The following is a 12,092-nucleotide window of genomic DNA, read 5'->3' on the forward strand; positions in this document are numbered from 1 at the left end:
CAATCATTGTTCAGGGACATGTACCGCTACACTCTAAAATCAGAACTTCACAATCCATCCTCAACAGTGGTTCCATTCCCTAATTTGTAAAAAAAAAAAAAAAAAAAAAAGGAACAGAAAAGAAAACGGGAAGTGTACGCCTATTTGTGACACTTATGCAGTTATGTTAATTGCAGACTTGTACGTATCTTGAGTACGTACTCAAAATACAGCATTTTAAATATTTTTTCCGGTATTTTGGTACTCTAGTCAATACTTTTTGCGACAAGTATTTTTAACGTATACTTAAAATACCTTTTTCGGTATTTGCTATACAGTACTCAAAATACTTTCCTTCCTCATTAAGCACACTGTGTCAAGATTTTCAGCTCACTGGAACTTAACCTTCTTTTTTTCTTTCGCGGGAATTCGGGAATCTGTCATTTATCCTCCTGTACAATAGGCTGGCCCCACGCTTAGCCTTGTTGTCAGTAGCCAACGTCGTCAGAAAACGGTTCTTATTCATATTGCCAGGGGGACTAGGTGCAAGAGAATCCCGGCATTTATTTCCTTGGTCACCAAAGCAATAAACACGCGCCGGAGGTTGAAAGTCGCGAGCTGACATGCACGAGGGTATAAGAAGTTTTGGGTCAGAAAATATCAACAAAGTTTACTTGGGTTCACCAAAGTTCACCAAGCATTACTTGACACAAGACCTTGAAGATGAAAGATATGCTTAAGCATGGCAGATTAAGTTTATTCCTTTCACTTGTACGACCACGTTCAGAATACGCGTTTCACTTACTGCTAATACTAAAGTAATTTAAAGAGTATCTTAAATACTTCTGAGAGTATTTCGTACTCTACTCAAATTACTTTCTGTTTTGAGTATTTTGTACTCTATTTTAAATACTTTTTACGTAGAGTATTTAGTATCTTATTTTAAATACTTTTTGCGCAGTATTTTGTACAAGTCTGGTTAATTGTCACGAAAAGGCGTACGCAATCCATTTTTAACAAGCTGGGAAAGAGAACGACATATTTCTCAATGACCGTTGGTTCTGAATGCGTCATCATGCGTCATCATTTTCCTGTCCCGTCACCACCTCCGTTTTTAGAGTGTAGACATGGCTCATTGTAACGTTGCTTGAGCAAAATAATGAAATAGCGTATATCCTCCTTTTACCGTACTGCGTTTTACCCTATCCTCGAGCGTGAGTAGCCACTATGCGTTCTCAACACGTACAGTTAGCGTGTTGGGCTTGTGCGCCACTCAGGTAAATACTTTCATTTTTCTCCAAAGAAGCTTCGAGCCTGTTGATTATTAAAAGGCACTTAAGTAATTAATCGATATTTCTGAAACGCGATGTGGTCAGAGCATCGCGTACTGTTCCATAAAGATGTTTAAAAGCCGTCCTTATATGATACAGTGAAGAACGGGCGTTACTACTGTCTTCTCTTTTGTCATACGATACAGTCGATAAAGCTTCTCATTCTCAAAACAACTTTCCAGATACATAAAAAGTCCAGCAAACTCACCGTCCACCTTTTTTATTCTCACCTCCTTTCCCTTTCGACGCCCCATCCCCAAAACACAGACACAATCCAAATAATAGAAACATCGGGAAAAGGCGCAAGATTAAATCCTTTCACAACGATGAAAACCACGCCTTTTCGTCACACTCCCTAAATTGTCATCACGAATCTTCCCATTTTCCCTTCGCTGCTACACAGGGCATACCGAAACGAAACACAGTTAACCCAAATGAACGTTTCCCTCTTTTTTTTTTTTCCTCCACTGGAACTGACACATCGTCCCACATGGGCAAAACAGCGAAAAGGCGTGGAACCCGAGCACCCTTTTTCCTCACTTTCGACTCCCAAAAAGGGAGATGCTCCCGGCCTCTCTCTCTCTCACTCTCAAACCTCATCTGAACCCTTAAGTTACTTTCACTAGTGACCACGGATAGCAATCAGAGGCAATGATTGCACGGGGCAGATGCATGAGTTGGGGAAAGCGACTTACGTGTTTTTCCCGATAGGTCGCGGGTTCGAAGCCCGCTTGTATCAAAGGGAGAAGGGGTCAAGCGGTATATTGGGAGGTGGAGTTCAAGGAGGATGTTTGATTTTGCGAAGAAAAATGCAGGCCCGTGAGCACACATACTTTAGTTTTCTGCTACGTACGCTGTATTAGGGAATTTGGGGAAGTGCTAACGTCAACACTGAAGCGAAGTGGCTCACGGAATGAGTTCGTGCTTTGCTTTGGATGTCTTTTAGGAGAAACGTGTTCTTCTGAGCAGATGAACGCTAGCAAAAAGGAGTGCGTGTGTGTGTGTGTGAGAGAGAGTGAGAGAATCTAAATGGGGTTCTTGAGCAGGGCGTGGTCACTTGTTCTTCAGTTTGGAGTGCGAACTGAATGGAATAAAACGAGATGTGTTCGGGGAATGAACTTTATTAGGGCCTTCGAAGACGGTCATTTTTGTATGTTGTTGCTGCACGCGAGTGCATATAGTACGGATTAGGGGGGCAAATGCGAGTATGGAATGAGGTGGGGAATTTACGCGCCGACACCGTGTGCACTGCGATGTGGACAAATGGCTATATGGGCTTTGCAGTTAGTTTGTTATTGTTTGTGCATAATCACGAGAACGGTTGAACTACACCGAGGGCGTTGGTGGAATATACAGCCGAAGATTTCATTAATACCAGGAACAAGTTGAAAACTGCACAATAAAAACTGAAAAGCTTATGCGTGCCTGCGTGCACACGGCACCAAGATGCACACGATGCGTTGCACACGCGCAGTTGCTGAAGTCATTCACATCCATCAGACATTCAGTGATCCTGTAGCTCCATTCATAACGTTGGCTTTCGACGTACCGCGTTAGTCAGCTACTCCTTCGATAATGCTGTGAGATTTCCTCAGACTGATATCTATAAGACTTTATACTCCTTACTCTCGCTCTTTTTTTATTTATTATTATTATTATTATTATTAGGCCTTGGCCTCATTTATGTCTCATTTGTCCTCTTGTCTGCTTTGCTTTATCTGGGATTTCGCAAAGTTTGCTGCTGAAGATGCATGCTCTGTCTTCTTCTTTTGTAGTCAGTGTATTTCGGCAGTAATGTATTGGAGCAGCCAGACCGGACTTCGTTGGAACTAACATCTCATTTTATTTTTGCTTTGTTTTTTTTTTTTTCGCGTTTTCCTTCTGCCCTATAGGGTGTATTCGCATGACGTCAAACGAACGCGTGTGGCCGCCATGGTGGTGGTCACTTTTTCGGCGCAGCTGCTGAGATTATCTAGCGTTTGCTCGAAAACAAAGCCTAGAATGGTGTTTTGAAATCCGGTCGCGTCCACCCCCTCCGTTTATAACGAATACACTACGTCATTGTCGTTCTTACGTTTCCTTTTACGAAAGCTGTGGTTGCCGCCTCGAAAAGTCGCGCAGTTTGTCATCTTTCAATGCCGCTACCACGAAAAGTGACCACCAGTCGGAGAAGCTTGTGCGCATGCCACGTCACAAGCCACAAGGTGACGTATAGATGAACACACTCTATTCTAAAACGAAAAATTTCGGTGGTCTCACTGCGTCAGAGAGATCCGCGAGATTTTCGGCGCGAAGCTTACATCGGCGACTTTCAATTCAATTTAATTTCGTCACTTTCTTTTCTTTTATTAGCTCGACTAACTATACGAATAAGAGATAATTAAGTAGTGATTAAAATAAATTAAGAACCCCTAAAACTAAATGAATTAATTGATATAACCCTACAACAAACCGTGGGTATATAGCGCCAAAACGTTACATCAAATTTCGATCAAGGGAAACCCACATAGTAAACGATCGGAAAGACGTCAATTCCTACGTCAAAATGCCGCCGTTTTCTATTCATTTTATCTCGATTCTGTCGTAATTGCGAGCTCGTATTACGCCTTGGAGGCGCCATATTTAAGGAAACTGTCTCCGTCACACAGATCTCCACAAGAAGGGTTTATACTGTGGATGTTGGGAGGAAAGAGAATCCTATATTCTAGAGGAGCGCAGGACAGGCAGCTGTCGTGACCCCAGCGCTTCTAATACGAAGCAACAGCTGAGGCAGCTGTTTAGTACGGAATAACACAACCGGGCTTTCATACTGCACGTGGAGTCACGGCGACGCAAAGGGTGACAAGGCCGAGGCTGTACTGAATGACGCCCGCAGTCACATGTTGGGAAGATTGACATCGAAAACGGGAAAACAGGGGTAATCGTCGCTTTTCATAAAGACGATAACCGCACGGGCGTTCGCTGCGGTGCTTTCTTTCACGTGCTTGTCTTTCCCTTTCGGTAGACTCTTAAGAGAGCATATCCAGCTCCCTCTCCCCCCACGCATTCTGTATGGCGTATACTATTTGAAGTTTTTTGTTTTTTCTCCGTAAGCGACGGTCAGACTTTAATGCGATAGTGTTACTGGAAATGGGACGACAAGGTCCGCAACATGTCTGGTGCTCGGAATTTTCAAAATTGTTCTTAGTTATTTTATCATGAAAGTTTGGAGGGTATCCACAAGAAGCCTAGGACAAATTCTAAAATTCCGGGCCCCAAACGCACTAGATCCTGTCTTCTTTCCAACGGTACCACAGGTATTAAATTTGACCATTGATTGCTAAGAAAAAGCATCAAATCGCGCGTCATAGAAAATGCACGTGGAAGAGGGAGCTGGAATGCCCTCTTAAAACAGAGACTGTCACAAAAAGGCGTATGTCCCGCGCTGTCCACATTCATATCAAGAGCGATAATGATATCCTACTGTGCGATGGCAGGCATTCAGCCTTTTATGTGGGTGAAGTTGCGTTTTAAGAGTGCATCCATCCGTCGATATCCCATCGTACAGCATAATCGTACAATCAATCTTGATGATAACGACTGACACAGTGGATGATAGACAAGATTAGAAACTATAGAAGAGGGAATACAAACAGACTAGCGGCTAACATATAAGCGATATCTTAAGCCCTTGTGGTAAAGGATAGCATGTTCGAACTCCGTCTCTCGCACTATGAAGTCTGTTATATCGAATCACTCAAGAAACATTCGTTATATGGGAGCCCACTTACATGCTCTTGCCGCATTCCCTGGAGTGGCCAACACATAACGTGTTTCGACAACACCACAGCGTAGCACTTCGCATTAGGTCCACGCGCAGTTTGTCACTCCTAGCTGACGCATGGCTTTCGACGCCAAATTCTTTGATCCACTAGCATGTTGGCTCCCAAGCAATGACGCAGGTAGAATCACAAAATTAACAGTCGATCATCGTTGATGACAGTGCAACTAAATTCCCTCGCACGCAACCGCCTGGTTATTATTCCAGCCTGCCACGCACTTAATGCTATATGTGCTGCACATATGTTCATCTCTCGAGAGATAAAAGAGAAACTATATGTTCACAGGTGGCGACAGACTGCTTCAATGTTAGCAAACCTTTCTACACCAGACGAGAAAAGAAATATATAAAGCGCGCCTGAAAATCGCGCAGCCGCGAGACGCGCGCGCGCGCGCACACACACACAAACAAACAACCGGGCGAGGCAATCACAGAAGGCGTCCAGTAGGTTATTTACAGATATGGAGCGACGAATGTTGCTTGAATGATATACGAATAATGTCGGTGGCGTCGCCAAGATGTTCTTGCGCACGCAGCGACAGCTATAAATGTGTTGCGCGTGAAGAAAAAGAGAAGAAAACAGAAAGAAATAAAGATAAATAAACTAGGGATCAATACCAGGGAGGTGCCTGATAGATATTAGTATACCTGGTACACATAAGTGCACCTGCTAAGATAAATCTACTTGCAACTACACTCTTAAAAAAAAGGCGGTGTACTTTAACTCCTTTTTCATGCCACATATATCAATCCCTTTTGGAGAGTACAATCACTCTCAAAAAGGACTGTCCTCACTCCCACAAGGAAGTAACATTACTCCCTTGCAGAGGTGGGTAAATTACTTTTATTTTGTAATGCATTACCATTACTCATTACTTTTATGAAAAGCTAATGCATTACATTACTCATTACATTTTCAAGGTTAGTAATGCATTAGTAATGCCATTACTTTAACGAAGTAATGGCATTATTCTGGCATTACATTTACGTTTTAGATAATCCTCGAACTTGCATGAGTTTTCTTCCTTTTTTTTATATATACATATAGGCAATAGTCACCGGAGTATCCCCCAAATCGGTGTCACTAAATCCCTGCAGAAACGAGACTGATAGGCGAAAACTATAGATAACATTTATTGTAGCGTAGTAGCAGTTAATGCTCAAAGTTGTCATCCGCTAGCCTTGCCTGCTTCGGTGGCAGGACGGTAGCGGAATTTCCGTGTTGTACTGCATGAACAGTCTCTTGATTTTCGTGAACCCATCTAACGATTCTAGGCTACGATCCTTATAACTTGCACCGAACCGTAAAATGTCTCCCATCGCAACTAACTGGCACGATATACGCACTACATTCGGCCCACGAATGGGACAAGTCTTCACCCGCCGGCTCCATGATGCCTTTTCGCTATGCCCAGTTCTACAATTCTGTCCTGGCAGAAAAACGACCTCTGAGAGCACAAGAGAAACTAACACGGTATGATACCAAAAGAGCGAATCACTAGTGGACTTGTTATTACCCTCATAGAAGCTTGTTTCTGTTTCGTTGATTCTCCTCTACCCCAAATGCGCACAGGAGAAAATCGGTGATATCATCATGTGGACACACCGCCGACTGTTGAACTCTTCCAGAATTCCCCAGGCTGGGCCCTTCTCTTTCTTTGTTGCCCTGAGCTCATTGTTAAAGGCGGGTTGAAAAAACCTGGATGTTCCCAACCTTCATGTGGCGCAATGAACATTCGACGAAAGTAATGAGTAATGCTATCCTGCATTACTCAGTTGAAATGTAATGCATTACCATTACTCATTACTTGCTGGCAAAATGTAATTCATTACCATTACTCATTACTCAGAAGTAATGCATTACTCCCCACCTCTGCTCCCTTGCTCCCTACCGGAGAGTAATATTACTTTCCAGTAGGAGTTAGAGCGTAGACTCCTTTTTGAGAGTAATTGTATTCTCCAAAAAGGAGTCATATATGTGGCAAGAAAAAGGAGTTAAAGTTTTCTTTTAAAATCAATCAATCAATCAATCAGGAGTTAAAGTACACCTTTTTTTTTTAAGAGTGTAGGTAGATGCACCTGGCATAGCAAAAGTGTACGATTCACCTTTGTGAAGAAACTGCTTTACTTTTGCGAGAAACAAAAAGAAAGAGAAGGAGGAAAACGAAGTTCAATGTTGACGCTGTTGTTCATGAAGTGATCCCAGGACGCACGAAACTACCAGTGCGCCATCTGACAGACATTTCGGTGACAACGTATACAGCCAAAAAGTCGCGACAGCAGGTTCAACTCAAGTATCGCTCCAGCGATATATGTCAATAGAATATATCCTTGGCGGCTTGCACGTGACCATGTCCTTGATTGATTGAGATATCAAAAAATATGGAGACGTGACAACAAAGTCACACGACACTTCTTTTTTTTTTTTTTTTTGACGATAAAGGCGCTAAAAGACACACAGTAGTCTCTACACACAAAGCGCTAAAAGTCACACGACACAGTACACAATTTCATATATTGTTGTTTTTCTGAATAGAGAGTTCGAATTCCGATAGTTGATTTTTTCTGTGTTTACTATTAATTATTAAATCAGTACTTATTTATTGTAATTATACGTTATATGAATTACAGTTAATTGTAGATATTTCTATACTTAAACTTACTATGATTTTAATGTTAAGTTCTTTGTGACGTCACTGTTTGCCAGCGCGAGAAGCTGCGATGATACCGATGGCAAGATAATGTCAACTATCAAAAAAAGCTCAACGGAAAACCAAACCTACTAAAGCACACGCACACACACACACAAAAAAAAAAAAAAGACGACGAGAACCATACAAAAATTCCTTTCAAAACATTTTCTTCCCGCATAAGTCATAACATGTTTATCTCGATTGCTGAAAGCCGCAACGAATTCTCACACTTCTGTGACAAAATACCTGTCTGCCGCGAGAATAACACGAATTTCATCCCTTTTGCCCCCAAAAGCGAATCGCAATCGTGGGAAAACACAGCTCCCTCCCATAACCCAACAAGCCTACATACCAACAGTTGCGAGAGAGAGAAGCATTCTCCACCAAATACATCAACGCCAGGGCAGCATCACAAACACCGAGAGCCGTTTCTAATCCTTCAAAGACACACACAAACAAAGGCGCCGTATCTCATAAACGTCAAGCGTTTGGTCACAAAACGTCCGACAACGCTTCAAGAACGGACATTCTCAGTTACATATACGCAGGAAAGGAAAAAAGGGTGACACGCCTTCGGATCTCTCCCCATTTCAAACCTGACACACCTTATACGTCAACAAGGAATTCTTCTGCCACCTTAATTCCTGACAGCAGTAAACCCCCGGCGAAAAAAACGTGAGCCAACAAGAGTTCCACTCCGTCATCACCTCACCCACCCAAAATCCCCCAACCCCTTCGCTGCCCCGTCCCCTCCCCCCCAAAAAAAATGTCCGCACCCAAGACATTCCCTCTCTCCCACTCAGACACCACCCATCAACTAATCTCTTCTCACTCCCGAAAAAGAAGAAGAAAAAAAAATTGTCAACAAAATAACCTACACTTTTGTTGCACTGTGTATCGCCGCATATTCGGAGCTTATACACTGGCACTCGGGCTGCCTTTGAAAAGAAATACCTGATACAGATAGATGTTTTCTTTTTTTTAAAAGGTGGCGTCAATATGGTCCAATACATCGGAGTAAAAAAAAAAAAAAATACAAACACACACACAATTACTTCGTCTGACCTATGCACGGCCTTCAAAGATGGCCTTAAATCCTCAGAACACAGCGTATTAACCTTGCGCAACACGAACGCAGACGACAAAAATCTTCGCAGACGACACCAAAGCAGATGACACATACACACAAAAAGATGGTGGGAAGATGATCAAAAAGAAAAACAGGGGTGGCATCCGTTTCCCACACCCACGATGTATGTATTTTTCTTCTTCGTTATTTATCTTTCATTCTCGCCACTGTCGCCATTTTCTTTTGTAGTGTATGTTTTGTGCCTTCTTCCTGGGGTACATATAACTTCCTAGGCCTAAGGGCCCCTCCCAACGAGGCCTAAAAGAGAGAGAGAAAAAAAAGAGCCCCCTCCACGCGAAACCAAGGCTGCGATGCCAGCGCCCCCTGTCAAGTTTTGTAAACAGTGGACGCTGCTTGGTCCATATGGGTATTGTTTGTGCATCTAGCCCAGAGTAAATAAAACCATCTGCGCCCCTTGAGACAGGGGAAAGGAGGAACAACCTTTCCTTGCTTCCCTCATTGGCACTTTCTCCAAGAACCTCGCTTGGTCGCTCGCGTATATGTGTTTGCGCTGCTTCGGACGTGGAAGAAAGTTTGGCCCAAACAAAGGTTATTTACCGCGTGCGTGAGCCTGAGCAGACAAGTTAACCGAACCAGTCGAAGGTCTAGCGATTTTTTCTTGCATTCGAAATCGTAGCTCTTTCCATTTCGTTATAACAGTACCAGTAGTTCGTTAACAAGAAGATTGCTTTACATAAGGTCAGTTCATGTTCTATCCATTACACATCTACCGACAAGACTATCACATATTCGGATTTAGCCGAAAAGATCCGAGAAATTCAGCCGGTAAGACCTAAAACAATTCGTATTTATCCGAAAAACTCCGGTCTTGAGCGTTCCGGTAACCGAAGGCTCAGCAAGAAGAGCCATAGTTAGACGACTGGTCGACGGACTTTGTTTCCAGCACGACAAGGAAGGCCGGCTCTCTGGAACTTGGTCCACTGTGGAACAGTCTTTCACTTAACAGTGCCCGAAGTCCATCCTTGCCCAGAGGCACTTCTATACCACATTTACTTATTTGTTGAAACAGTAACAACAACGAAATTATGCAGGGAACAGCAAAAAAAAAAAAAAAAAAAGGTCACCATGGTAACTTGACGAGCTCGTCGTTTCCACGAAATTTCGAAGTAATTTCTGCCGTTTCCGAAGAACATTTACACAAAAATTATGCTAGGAGCATAACATAAGGAAAACGCGACCACCTGACACACAGTCAAGGATGTGGCTCACATCTCTGACAGTGTGTCAGGTTGACACCGGAGGTGGAAGTTAACGAAAGTTAGGGTGAAAGCAGTTGATCACCACGCTTTTCACGAAATTATTACCTTCACAGCTCAGGAGGTCACTCATACCCAGCGTGTACACACCGGTAGTTTATCCAGAACCGGGGGAGGGGGGGGGGGGCTGTAAAAATCACTCTTTGCGTACGTAAGGGAGAGCGTTGTTGGTTCTGCGCACTCCCATAACAGTTCTTCTTCTATAGTTCTATTCTTCTAGCATTCTATAGTTTATATATCACTCCTTCCGATTTTAGCTTTTTTTTTTTTTTTTTTTTTCTAAGTGTACAGATGCTGCTTTCCCTCGCTGCTTTTATATATCACGAGCCCTGGTCAATCTTCCTTTGCGGATCGAGGCCAATGGATGAGAAAGAAGAAGAAGCTGCAAAGCTGCGCTAGAGGCAGTTCCTTACGGTTAGGTTCTCCTCGGAATTTGTATGCAAACGGGTTCAGCTGGTCTATTTGGGAAACATCAACCGCGTAAGTAAGGTTTTCCGTTCCCTTTTACTGTGACGCGTGCGTCCATTCCTTATCAAAGTGGACAAGGTGTACACATATGACAAAGAAAATTGCCTTCATGAAATGGTCGGCAGTTGTTGTAGAAAGATGGGACGCGAGCGAAAGCTGCATTGCGTCTATATGTCAACGAATATCGATACGCAGATGTCGTCGTCTGCAACTGTCGGCATAACACAGTAGGCGTTTTCGCAAGGCAGCTTTCTTGTGAGTACGTCGTTTGAAAGGCGATTTTGCAGCATCTCCGATACGATACCCGCTACGTTGTTGGTCTTACGGCGCATGCGCAACGCTATACCTGGTGGTGGTGGCGATGAAAGGGCTCGCCACCGTCGGCCTTCACAACGGTGAGCAACGTTAGGACTAACGCCCTGGGGAAATGCGCGTCCTGGGCAGGAACTGTGCCGACATATGTCTGAAATTAATGATGAAAGAAGGAATCAATCATCATCAATTTCTTCATTCATCATTCTTTACTTAGGCACTTGAGGCTTGTATATGTATTTGTCCTTTCTATGTGTTCCGGCTTCAGAACATCAATTGTCTTATATGTCTGAAAGCCGTCCAAGGAAAACCCAGGAAAAACCTCACACAGCACAGCCGGCACCGGGATTCCAACCCGGGTACCTCCCAGTTTCGACGTGACAAGGCCAGCGTTTCGGACTACCGTATTTTCCGGTGTATTACGCCGTCACACCAGGGATGCCTCAAGGCTCCATTTTGAGTCCTCTTCTCTTCCTAACCTTTATTAATGACACCGCTGCTTACCGTCATACTGTATAGGCTATACGCGGACGACTGCGTTTTATTCCAAGACATTCATGATGCCTCCGGCCATTGCGTCTTATGTAACTCTTTAGAGCTTGTCTGTCATTGGGCAAGAGAGTGGCAAATGCAAGAATGGCGCAAATGCAACTGAACAGTTCGAAGTGTGCCCAAATGACGTTCACTCGTAAGAGGACGGCATCTGGGTACGACTTCTGTGTAAAAGTGTGACGACTGAAACGACTTCTGTGTAATGAATATATTTACCCAGGTCTTACAATGCCGTCAGACCTCCGGTGAATATACAAAAAAAAAACAGAAAGAAATAACGAGAAAAGCAAACCAAAGACTGTATTACCAGCGACGCAATCTGCGTCACTGTCCCACAGAAACAACATTGTCTGCTTATTACAGCCAGCGCCACCTAGATGCGGAAGGCCTACTTAATGCCTCCTCACCCTCCTTCGCTACGGGGACACATATAGTCGCTGAAGCAAAAGCGGCCGGGCCTCATCACCAAAGAAGTCCTCCTCCTACAGGACAATGCACGCCCGCATACCGCGCATCTCACGACACGCACCT

At 43.6% G+C, this 12,092-nt stretch overlaps 1 protein-coding gene and 1 long non-coding RNA gene across 3 annotated transcripts in view; one reads left to right on the top strand and one right to left on the bottom strand.

The window, feature by feature from the left end:
• LOC135398946 (forkhead box protein P1-like) overlaps positions 1-12,092 on the bottom strand; it is a 227,485-nt gene that overhangs the window by 167,015 nt on the left and 48,378 nt on the right. The window lies entirely within an intron of this gene.
• The window catches only part of LOC135398952 (uncharacterized), a 33,248-nt gene continuing 31,779 nt past the window's right edge, over positions 10,624-12,092 (top strand). The window contains exon 1 of the long non-coding RNA XR_010424157.1: positions 10,624-10,709. This is a non-coding gene — a long non-coding RNA (uncharacterized LOC135398952). The remainder of the gene's footprint in view (positions 10,710-12,092) is intronic.

Source organism: Ornithodoros turicata, chromosome 6 (genome assembly GCF_037126465.1).
Source record: "Ornithodoros turicata isolate Travis chromosome 6, ASM3712646v1, whole genome shotgun sequence".
In the NCBI taxonomy this organism is placed as follows: Eukaryota; Metazoa; Arthropoda; class Arachnida; order Ixodida; family Argasidae; genus Ornithodoros; species Ornithodoros turicata.